This window comes from Lithobates pipiens, unplaced genomic scaffold (assembly GCF_037356315.1).
Source record: "Lithobates pipiens isolate NorthernLeopardFrog02 unplaced genomic scaffold, aLitPip1_a1.2 Scaffold_16, whole genome shotgun sequence".
NCBI classification, from domain to species: domain Eukaryota; kingdom Metazoa; phylum Chordata; class Amphibia; order Anura; family Ranidae; genus Lithobates; species Lithobates pipiens.
The window spans coordinates 223,038,615-223,049,530 of NW_027507748.1; positions in this window are offsets into that span (position 1 = coordinate 223,038,615).

Genomic DNA, 10,916 nt, shown 5'->3' on the forward strand with positions numbered 1-10,916 from the left:
CCGCTATCGGTCCACAATACATAGGGTTGCCGTGCACTACTGCTGACCGCTGCCCTATACTGCAGCAGTCCTTCATTGGTATAGGGACTGACGTACAGTCTGCTAATCACTAACACACAACCTGCTTGGTCCACAAAAGTTCTTATAAGGACTGGTAACTTGGTATAGGGTGCTACGGTACATAGGCCTGAGTGCGTTACAGTCTGCTGTTCTGTAAGGACCGCTATCGGTCCACAATACATAGGGTTGCCGTGCACTACTGCTGACCGCTGCCCTATACTGCAGCAGTCCTTCAGCGGTATAGGGACTGACGCACAGTCTGCTAAACACTAACACACAACCTGCTTGGTCCACAAAAGTTCTTATAAGGACTGGTAACTTGGTATAGGGTGCTACGGTACATAGGCTTGAGTGCGGTACAGTCTGCTGTTCTGTAAGGACCGCTATCGGTCCACAATAGATAGGGTTGACGTGCACCACTGCTGACCGCTGCCCTATACTGCAGCAGTCCTTCAGCGGTATAGGGACTGACGTACAGTCTGCTAAACACTAATACACAACCTGCTTGGTCCACAAAAGTTCTTATAAGGACTGGTAACTTGGTATAGGGTGCTACGGTACATAGGCTTGAGTGCGGTACAGTCTGCTGTTCTGTAAGGACCGCTATAGGTCCACAATAGATAGGGTTGACGTGCACCACTGCTGACCGCTCACCTATACTGCAGCAGTCCTTCAGCGGTATAGGGACTAAGAGTTTTGTCACAGGGTCATTTAAAAAATGACATGCAGAGGAAGAGGCAGGCCCTTCCGCAGGGGTGGTAGGGGTAGGGCAGGAGCAACAGGCTTGAGCCAAAGTGGGAAGTTGCAGAAGGTGCGTTCAATTACTTTAAAGGATGCACCAGACTTGGTTGAGTGGCTCGCTCAGCCTTACTCTTCTGCACCCTCCTCATCCTCTCGATCTGCACCCTCTTCTTCACTCTCTGCTATGTGCACCCCCAAAGACACTACCACCAACAACACGACCACCACCACCACCACCACATACCTTCCGCTTGAGTCACTGGAATTATTTTCCGATCCATATCAAGAGGACATTTCTGATGCGCAGCCACTCTTGGTATTGGATCAGGAAGAGGAGGTAGCAACAAGCGCTACTCAGCAGTCTGACGCCAGTACCCAGATCAGCCCAAGGAGGAGGTTGGTCCCCGGTGTTGCTGCCTACTCTACTTATAGCGGTGGGGAAGGTGACGTTGATGATGACGTGTCTAGTGATGTCACGTGGGTGCCCACAAGAGAGGAAGAGGAGGGGAGTTCAGAGGGAGATATGGACCAGCAGATAGGGAGGAGAAGCAGCAATGACTTACATTGCACAGCAGGGACAAAGCAGACTGCAAATGTATCAGGAGCGAGTCATCGACCATGTACGGTCACATCTGGCGCTCCCAGGACACCGGCACATGGCTCCGCAGTGTGGGCTTTTTTTAACGTGTCCGCTGCTGACAATAGCGTTGCCATCTGCAATCTTTGCAGTCAACGCGTTAGTCGCGGTAAGCCCAATACTCACCTAGGGACGACCGCCTTAAGAAGGCACATGAGCAGCCATCACCGAGCCCAGTGGGAGCAACGGAACACACAAAGCCACACTGCAGGCTCTCACCGTCCAGCCTCGTCTTCTACTTCTCCTTCTCCTCTCTCCTCACAATTGTCCTCCACTCCACCTTCCATCACGCCAAGCTCACATTTTTCTGCAAAAAGGCAGGCTTCCGTGGGCCTAATGTTTGAGCGTAAAAAAATGATGACGCCGGATAACCCTCTTGCCCAACGGTTGGCGGCTGGCTTGTCAGAACTCATAGCCCGCCAACTACTGCCATATAAACTGGTGGACTCGGAGGCCTTTCGCAAATTTGTGGCCATTGGAACACCACAATGGAAGGTCCCAGGAAGGAAGTATTTCTCAGAGAAGGGCATCCCAGAGCTATATGGCCATGTTCAGCGGCAAGTGAATGTATCTCTGGCACACAGTGTCGGTGCCAAGATACATCTGACCACAGACACGTGGTCTAGCAAACACGGGCAGGGAAGGTATATCAGTTTTACTGCCCACTGGGTGAACCTTCTGACGGCCGTCAAGCATGTAACCCGTGGCACCCGTGTAGATTTGGTTTTACCGCCACGGATTGCATGCAGGCCTGACTCTTCTTCTCCTCCTCCTACTCCATCCTCCTCCCTCTCCTCCTCAGCTGCCTCCTCCTTTTCCGCTGCTAGCGTCTCTTCCACTGCACCGCCCAAGCTCCCCAGAACCTATTCCACATGCCAGGTGAGACGTTGCCATGCCGTGCTGCGTCTGTTGTGCCTGGAAGCAAAGAGCCACACTGGCCCGGCACTCCTTTCAGCTTTGCGTTCACAGGCAGATGAGTGGCTAACACCGCTCAATTTGACAGTTGGTAAAGTGGTGTGTGACAACGGTGCCAATCTGCTTAGCGCATTGAAACAGGGCAAAATCACGCACGTGCCGTGCATGGCACACGTCTTAAACTTGGTCGTGCAGCGATTCCTTGTCAAATACCCTGGGGTCCAGGACATCTTGCGGCAGGCAAGGAAAATCTCGGCCCATTTCAGAAGATCTTACACGGCCATGGCTCGCCTTGCTGACATTCAGCGGCGACACCATCTGCCGGTCAGACGTCTTATTTGCGATTGCCCGACGCGATGGAACTCAACCTTCTATATGCTTGATAGGCTGCTCCAGCAGAAACGTGCAGTTAACGTCTACCTGTATGAACTCTGCGAAAGAAACGGTTCTGGGGAGCTGGGTTTTTTTTCACCGCGCCAGTGGCTGCTCATGCGCGACACATGCAGACTTCTGCGGCCATTTGAGGAGATCACCAAACTGGTCAGTCGCAGCCATGGCGCCATCAGTGACATGGTACCTTATGCCTTCTTTCTGGAGCGTGCATTGCGTCGTGTCATTGATCAGGCTGTGGAGGAGCAGGAGCGGGAAGATGAGGAAGTCGCAATGCTGGATGAATTCCCAGGGGGGGCTACTCTATCTGAGACAAGTCAACAACAGGAGTCTGATGAGGAGTCAGAGGAGGATGGTGCCGGGGCGGATGAGCAGGAGCAAGAAGAGCATGCTTTAAACCTTTCTGGGATCCCTGTTGTGCGAGGATGGGGAGAGGAGAATGAAGAGGACGACATTATCCTGGATGATGAGCAGGAGCCAGGCCACCACACCGCTTCCACTTTAGTGCAAATGGGGGCCTTCATGCTCCAGTGTTTTAATAGGGACCCCCGTATAAAAAGCATGAGGGTCAAGGACCAGTACTGGGTGGCAACGTACTTAGACCCCCGGTACAAACACAAAATGGCGGAAATGTTACCGCCGTCGCAGAGGGCTGTCAGAATGCAGCACTTCCAGGCCTTGCTTCGAGAAATGCTGCATTCTGCTTTTGCGTGCGCTGGCAGAGGAGCAATTCCCACTCCCAGAGAAGGATTTGCGGGTACCAATCCAACAGCGCCTGCAAGAAGAGGCCGGTTTGAAGATGTGTTGGTGACTTCGGATATGAGGTCATTCTTTCAGCCGACCCATCGACAGGTGTCATCCGGATCCAGCATCAGGGAACGCCTAGACCGTCAGGTGTCCGACTACATTGGGTTAACGGCCGATGTGGACGCTCTGAGGAGTGATGAACCCCTAGACTACTGGGTGGGCAGGCTTGACCTCTGGCCAGAGCTTGCCCAATTTGCAATCGAACTGTTGGCTTGCCCCTCATCCAGTGTCCTGTCCGAAAGGACGTTCAGCGCAGCAGGGGGGATTGTGACCGATAAGCGTACTCGCCTAGCTCACCACAGTGTTAACTACCTCACATTTCTAAAAATGAATGAGGCATGGATCTCGGAGGAATTCAACACATGTGATCAGTAGACCATGTATATGTCTATAAACAATTTTTGGAATCAAGCACACAGACCTTCTTAATTCATTTGGCTCACTTCCCTGACCCAAAAAAGCACACCGTACTATATGCCCCTACCCTCCTCTTTGAAGAGGTTGAGCGGTGTCATATTTCTACTGGGGCTGCTTATTATGAGGGGTTCCCACCATCCCTGTGCTGTGCTGACTTCCTCCTGGGTGTTCTTATTATGAGGGGCTCCCACCATCCCTGTGCTGTGCTGACTTCCTCCTGGGGGTTCTTATTATGAGGGGATCACACCATCCCTGTGCTGTGCTGACTTCCTCCTGGGGCTGCTTACGGTGCTGCTGTCAGCGCTGTATGTCACGGAGCTGCTGTCAGCGCTGTATGTCACGGAGCTGCTGTCAGCGCTGTATGTCACGGAGCTGCTGTCAGCGCTGTATGTCACGGAGCTGCTGTCAGCGCTGTATGTCACGGAGCTGCTGTCAGCGCTGTATGTCACGGAGCTGCTGTCAGCGCTGTATGTCACGGAGCTGCTGTCAGCGCTGTATGTCACGGAGCTGCTGTCAGCGCTGTATGTCACGGAGCTGCTGTCAGCGCTGTATGTCACGGAGCTGCTGTCAGCGCTGTATGTCACGGTGCTGCTGTCAGCGCTGTATGTCACGGAGCTGCTGTCAGCGCTGTATGTCACGGAGCTGCTGTCAGTGCTGTATGTCACGGAGCTGCTGTCAGCGCTGTATGTCACGGAGCTGCTGTCAGCGCTGTATGTCACGGAGCTGCTGTCAGCGCTGTATGTCACGGTGCTGCTGTCAGCGCTGTATGTCACGGAGCTGCTGTCAGCGCTGTATGTCACGGAGCTGCTGTCAGCGCTGTATGTCACGGAGCTGCTGTCAGCGCTGTATGTCACGGAGCTGCTGTCAGCGCTGTATGTCACGGAGCTGCTGTCAGCGCTGTATGTCACGGTGCTGATGTCAGTGCTCTGTATTACGGTGCTGCTGTCAGTGCTCTGTATCTCCTGCACCCTCTTGTTTGCCTACCCTGGTCCCTGACCTTCCCTCTCCTCCATTGCCTTCATTAGCTCCATAGTCCTGAATTGTCAGAACAATTTCCCAAATAAAAAAAAAATGCTTGTAGTTATCGATCCCAAATTCACCTCATACATGTATTATGCTATTGTCCAGGTGGTGGGACTACGTGCTACCCCCTAATAATTACCCCGTGGCCGCAAATTCGACCTAAAGGTTTGCGAAATTCGCCTCCCATTGAAGTCAATGGAGCCCGCGGCGAACGGTCGTTTTCGCGAACGTTTGTGTCCGTTCGCGTTTCGCGTTCGCGAAACGTCCCGTCGGAAGTTCGTCCATCACTAGCGGTAACGCTTTCCGGAGCATGTACGGCTCCATCAGAAAGGAAACGCATTACCGTCCCCTTCTCTCCATCATGTCTTTTAACACTCAATCTTGTAAGTGCTTTTAACCCTTTGTGCACTTTATTAAATTATTAAATCAGAGTCCGCAGAGGGCCCCTACAACAGAGAATTTCCACTTACACTGTAAGGGGGATCTTTGTTCACTCTGGGATGTAAAGATAGCCCTAATTTAAGGGGGGCTCTGATGTAAGGGAGAATGCTGTGGACTCTGGTGTAAAGAGGAGCTCTGATGTAAGGGGGTCTCCGCTCACCAAAGACCCCCTTACATCAGGGTCCCTCTTACATTAGAGTACTCACTGGGAGACAGGAGAGAGAAGGGAGGGAGAGACTTCATTCACAGTGATGGATGGAGGGATCGGCAGGCTGCATCTTTCCTCTTCTGGCTGCTGGATTTCAAACTTCCCACCCACACATCCCCTTCTCCAAGGCACAACACTGCTGTGCTGGGGAGTGTGGGGTGGGGCAGGGCAGGCACAGGAGGAGGAGCAGAACCAGCTTGCCCTCCTATCCCATATGTGCACGCACGGTGGGGGGACGGGGGGGCTGGGGGGTATTGTCAATGTCTTAAAGGGCTCTGGACTGTAGACATTGGCGGCCTGACAGCTCTCTGCTAGCTGGGAGACACGAGAGTTAGCAGCGGCTGGGAGCAGGGGCTGCGGGGGGACACACAGCAACTCTGTAGAAAGTTAACAGACCAGCAGCCTATTTTTGCTGGGGGGGGGCAAGGAATAACCTAGGGGGAGCAATTGCCACATATCAACGCCACTGGTAATGGATGTCCCTCGTTCCCATCTCAAAAAGTTGGGAAAAGTGCTGCCATGGTGCTGCACATGTGATCAGTAATGGCACCAGCAATTTGATGGTTTGACAGTTCGGTTGAGAGTACAACCAATGTGACAGCTAGTATGCATGGCATGCAGAAACTGTAATGCCCTGTACACACGGTCGCACATTCCAACGACAAAATCCGTCTGATTTTTTCCAATGGATTTTGCCCCAAACGTGTCTTGCATACACACGGTCGCACAAAGTTGTGGGAAAATCTGATCGTTCAGAACGAGGTGGCATAAAACACGTACGACAGGACTATAAAAGAGGCCAGTAGCCAATAACCTGTATATATGTCAGCCACCCACACCTACATATATGTCAGCCCCCTCACACCTGTATATATGTCAGCCCCCCTCACATCTTTATATATGTAACCCCCCACACCTGTATATATGTCAGCCCCACCCCCCACACACCTGTAAACATGTCAGCCCCTCCCACCTGTATAATATATGTCAGCCCCCCTCACATCTGTATATATGTCAGCCCCCCCATGCCTGTATATATTCCAGCCTCCAAACACCTTTATATATATCAGCCCCCTCACACCTGTATATATATGTCAGCCCCCTCCACCTGTATATTAGAGCTGCGTGATTAATCGTTAAAAAAACACGATCTCGATTCACCCCCCCCCCCCTCTGACGATCTCTCCCACTGAGAGTAGGAGATTCTTTCATATAAACAAGTGGAGAGATCATCTGCTCATTCAACTGTCCAAAGAAAGCATCCGGGCAATCTGCCAAATTTAGAACTTGAAACATTGTAACTAACTTACTTCTTAGATCAAAGGGATAGAACTTCTTGTTTAAACAAATAATCTGGGCAGTCTGCCAAGCTCTCAACCACCTGTAAATACAGGAAGTTTAACCACTTAAAGTCTCAATCTTTTTCTGACACTTCTTTCTTAAGTTAAAATCAATATTTTTTTGTAGAAAATTACTTGGAACCCCCAAAAAAACAAAACAGTAAAGTTAGCACAATTTTTTTTTGTTTTAATGTGAAAGATGATGTTACGCCGCCAGAATCATGAGAGATCTAAGCAAAAAAATCATGATTCTCATTTTAGCCAGAATCGTGCAGCTCTACTGTATATATGCCAGCCCCCCTCACATCTGTATATATGTCACCCCTCCACCTGTATATATGTCAGCCCCCCTCGCATCTGTATATATGTCACCCCCCCACCTGTATATATGTCAGCCCCCTCACACCTGTATATATGTCAGCCCCCTCACACACCTGTATATATGTCAGTCCCCCTCACACCTATATGTCAGCCCCCCCACACACACACCTGTATATATGTCAGCCCCCTTCACACACCTGTATATATGTTAGCCCTCTCACACCTTTATATATGTCAGCCCCACACTGACACAACTGTATATATGTCAGCCCCCACACACCTCTATATACGTCAGCCCCCTCACACCTGTATATATGTCAGCCCCCCCACACACCTGTATATACGTTAGCCCTCTCACACCTTTATATATGTCAGCCCCACACTGACACAACTGTATATATGTCAGCCCCCCACACCTGTATATATGCCAGCCCCCCTACACCTGTATATATGTCAGCCCCCATACACCTGTATAAATGTCAGCCCCACACACGCCCGTATATATGTCAGCCCCCTCACACCTCTATATGTCAGCTGCCCTCACACCTGTATATATGTCAGCCCCCCCCACACACCTCTATATACGTCAGCCCCCTCACACCTGTATATATGTCAGCCCCCCCACACACACCTGTATATATGTCAGACCCCCACACCTGTATATATGTCAGCCCCCCACACCTGTATATATGTCAGCCCCCCTACATCTGTAAGTATGTCAGCCCCCCACGCCTGTATGCATGTCAGCCTCCCTCACACCTTTATATGTCAGTCCCCCACACATATGCCAGCCCTCCACACCTGTATACATGTCAGCCCCCCACACCTGTATATATGTCAGCCCCCCGCACACCTGTATATATGTCATCCCCCCGCACACCTGTATATATGTCAGCCCCCCGCACACCTGTATATATGTCAGCCCCCCTCACACCTGTATATATGTCAGCCCCCCTCACACCTGTATATATGTCAGCCCCCTCACACCTGTATATATGTCAGCCCCCTCACACCTGTATATCTATGTCAGCCCCACACATACACAACTCTGTAAACACACAAGCCTCTGGCCCCTCCCTGTACACAAACAGTCCCCTCCCTTTCCTTCACAGCCCCTACTTGTAAAGGAAATCTTCCTACCGAGTCCCAGCTCATTTTCACAAAGCTGGCATGTTGCTGACACAGAGGAGCACATTACAGGCAGCTCACAGTAGGGGTGCATGTGCACATTGTAGCCAGAGATGGCAGTAAAGAGCTCAATGTCTGAGCTCAATGACACAGAGAGCAGCAGAAGCTGCAAGATCATTTCTATAGCGCACAACATGGCTTCCCTTCACCCGTCCTGCCTTCTTCTGGCCCAGGTGGGCCCCATACAGTTGTATCAGCTGTCCCCCACTGATGGTGGCCCTGGTCATAACCTCTACACTCCTCTCCTGTACATACTGTCCTCAGTCATAATCCCCACACTCCTCTCCTGTATGTACTGCCCTCAGCCATATCCTCTACACTCCTCTCCTGTACATAGTGCCCTCATTCATAACCTCTACACTCCTCTCCTGTACAAACTGTCCTCAGTCATACCCTCCACACTCCTCTCCTGTACATACTGCTATCAGCCATACCCATTACACTCCTCTCCTGTATATACTGCCCTCAGTCATACCCTCTACACTCCTCTCCTGTACATACTGCCCATAGTCATATTCTCCACATTCCTCTCCTGTACGTGTGGCCTTCGGTCGTACCCTCTACATGCCTCTCCTATATATGCTGTCCTCCGTCATATCCTCTACACTCCTCTCCTATATATACTGTCCTCCGTCATACCCTCTACACTCTTCTCCTGTATATACTTGCCTCAGTGATACTCTCCACATTCCTCTCCTGTACATACTGCCCTCAGTCATACTCCGCACACCCCTCTCCTGTACATACTGCCGTCAGTCATACCTCTACACTCCTCTCCTGTACATAATGCCCTCAGTCATACCCTCTACACTCCTCTTCTGTAAATACTGCTCTCAACCATACCCTCCACACTCCTCCCTTGTACATACGGCCTTCAGTCATACCCTCTACATTCCTCTCCTGTAAATATTGCCCTCAGTCATACGCTCTACAGAGTCTACACTCATCTTCTGTACATACTGCCTTCAATCATATTTTCTATACTCTCCTGTACATATTGCCCTCAGTTTTACTCTCAACACTCCTCTCCTGTACATACTGCCCTCCGTCATAACCTCTGCACTCCTCTCCTGTACATAATCCCCTCAGTTATACTCTCCACACCCCTCTCCTGTACATACTGCCCTCAGTCATACCCTCTACACTCCTCTCCTGTACAAAATGCCCTCAGTCGTACTCTCCACATTCTTCTCCTGTAGATAATGCCCTTAGTCATAGCCTCTACACTCCTCTTCTGTATATACTGCCCTCAGTTATACCCTCTACACTCCTCACCTGTAAGCACTGCCCTCAGCTATAGGCCCTCACCCCATGCTGTCTTTGAGATCTGCTCTGAAATTCTGCATCCAAGGAGTGTGTAACCCATGCTGCCTGTGAAAGTTTCACATGCAGCAGATCATGAGGCTTACCAGAGCCACTCAGTGTGTGACACTGTCAGGTAATGTAACTACTTGCAGGGAGAAAGACCAGCTATCATAACGCAGCAGTGATGTTGGGGGTGGATGGGACCAAACAGCTATCAAACACAATCCAATGGGATGGGGTCTGGGCGGGCTGCTAAATGTATGTGGCTCCGCCTCCTTTCTTAAGCAGCCCAATCATTGGCTGGTGTTTGATAGCTGCTCAGCCTCACCCATCTCAACATCACGGCTGAGTTGTGACAGCTGGTCTTCATGCTGCAAGCAGCAGTTACATTACCTGACAGTCTCACATACTGAGTGGCTCTTGCAAGCCTCGCTATCTGCTGCATGTGAAACTGCCCCTCTACCCTGTCAGTGTCCATGAGTGCTGCCAATCATCGCTGCCTATTAGTGAAAATCAGTGCCCATCAGTGCTGCCTATCAGTGCCATTCAATGCTGCCAATAAGTGCCCATCAGTGCTGCCTATCAGTGGCAAACAATGCTGCCTATCAGTGCCCATCAGTGCCACCAGTGTCCATCAGTGCTGCCTATCCATGCCAATCAGTGCCCATCAGTGCTGCCAATCAGTTCTGCCTATCAGTGCCCATCAGTGCTGCCAGTCACTGCTGCCTATCAGTGCCATTTATAAGCACCCATCGGTGCTGCCAATTAGTGCCCATCAATAGCCAATCAGTGCAGCATATCACTGCCCATCAGTGCTGCCTATCAGTGTTGCCTATCAATGCCAATCAGTTTCCATCAGTACTCTATCAGTGCCAATCAGGGCCCATCAGAGCGGCCTATCAGTGCTGCCTACAAGTGCCTATCAGTGCCACCTATTAGTGCTGCCTATCAGTGCCCATCAGTGCATCCAATTAGTGCCCATCAACACTGTCAATCAGTGCGGATAATCAGTGGCAATCAGTGCAGGCTATCAGTGCTGCCAATCATTTCAACCTATCAGGGCCCATCAGTGCTGCCAATTAGTGCCTATCAGTGCTGCCATCTATCAGTGTCAATCAGGGAC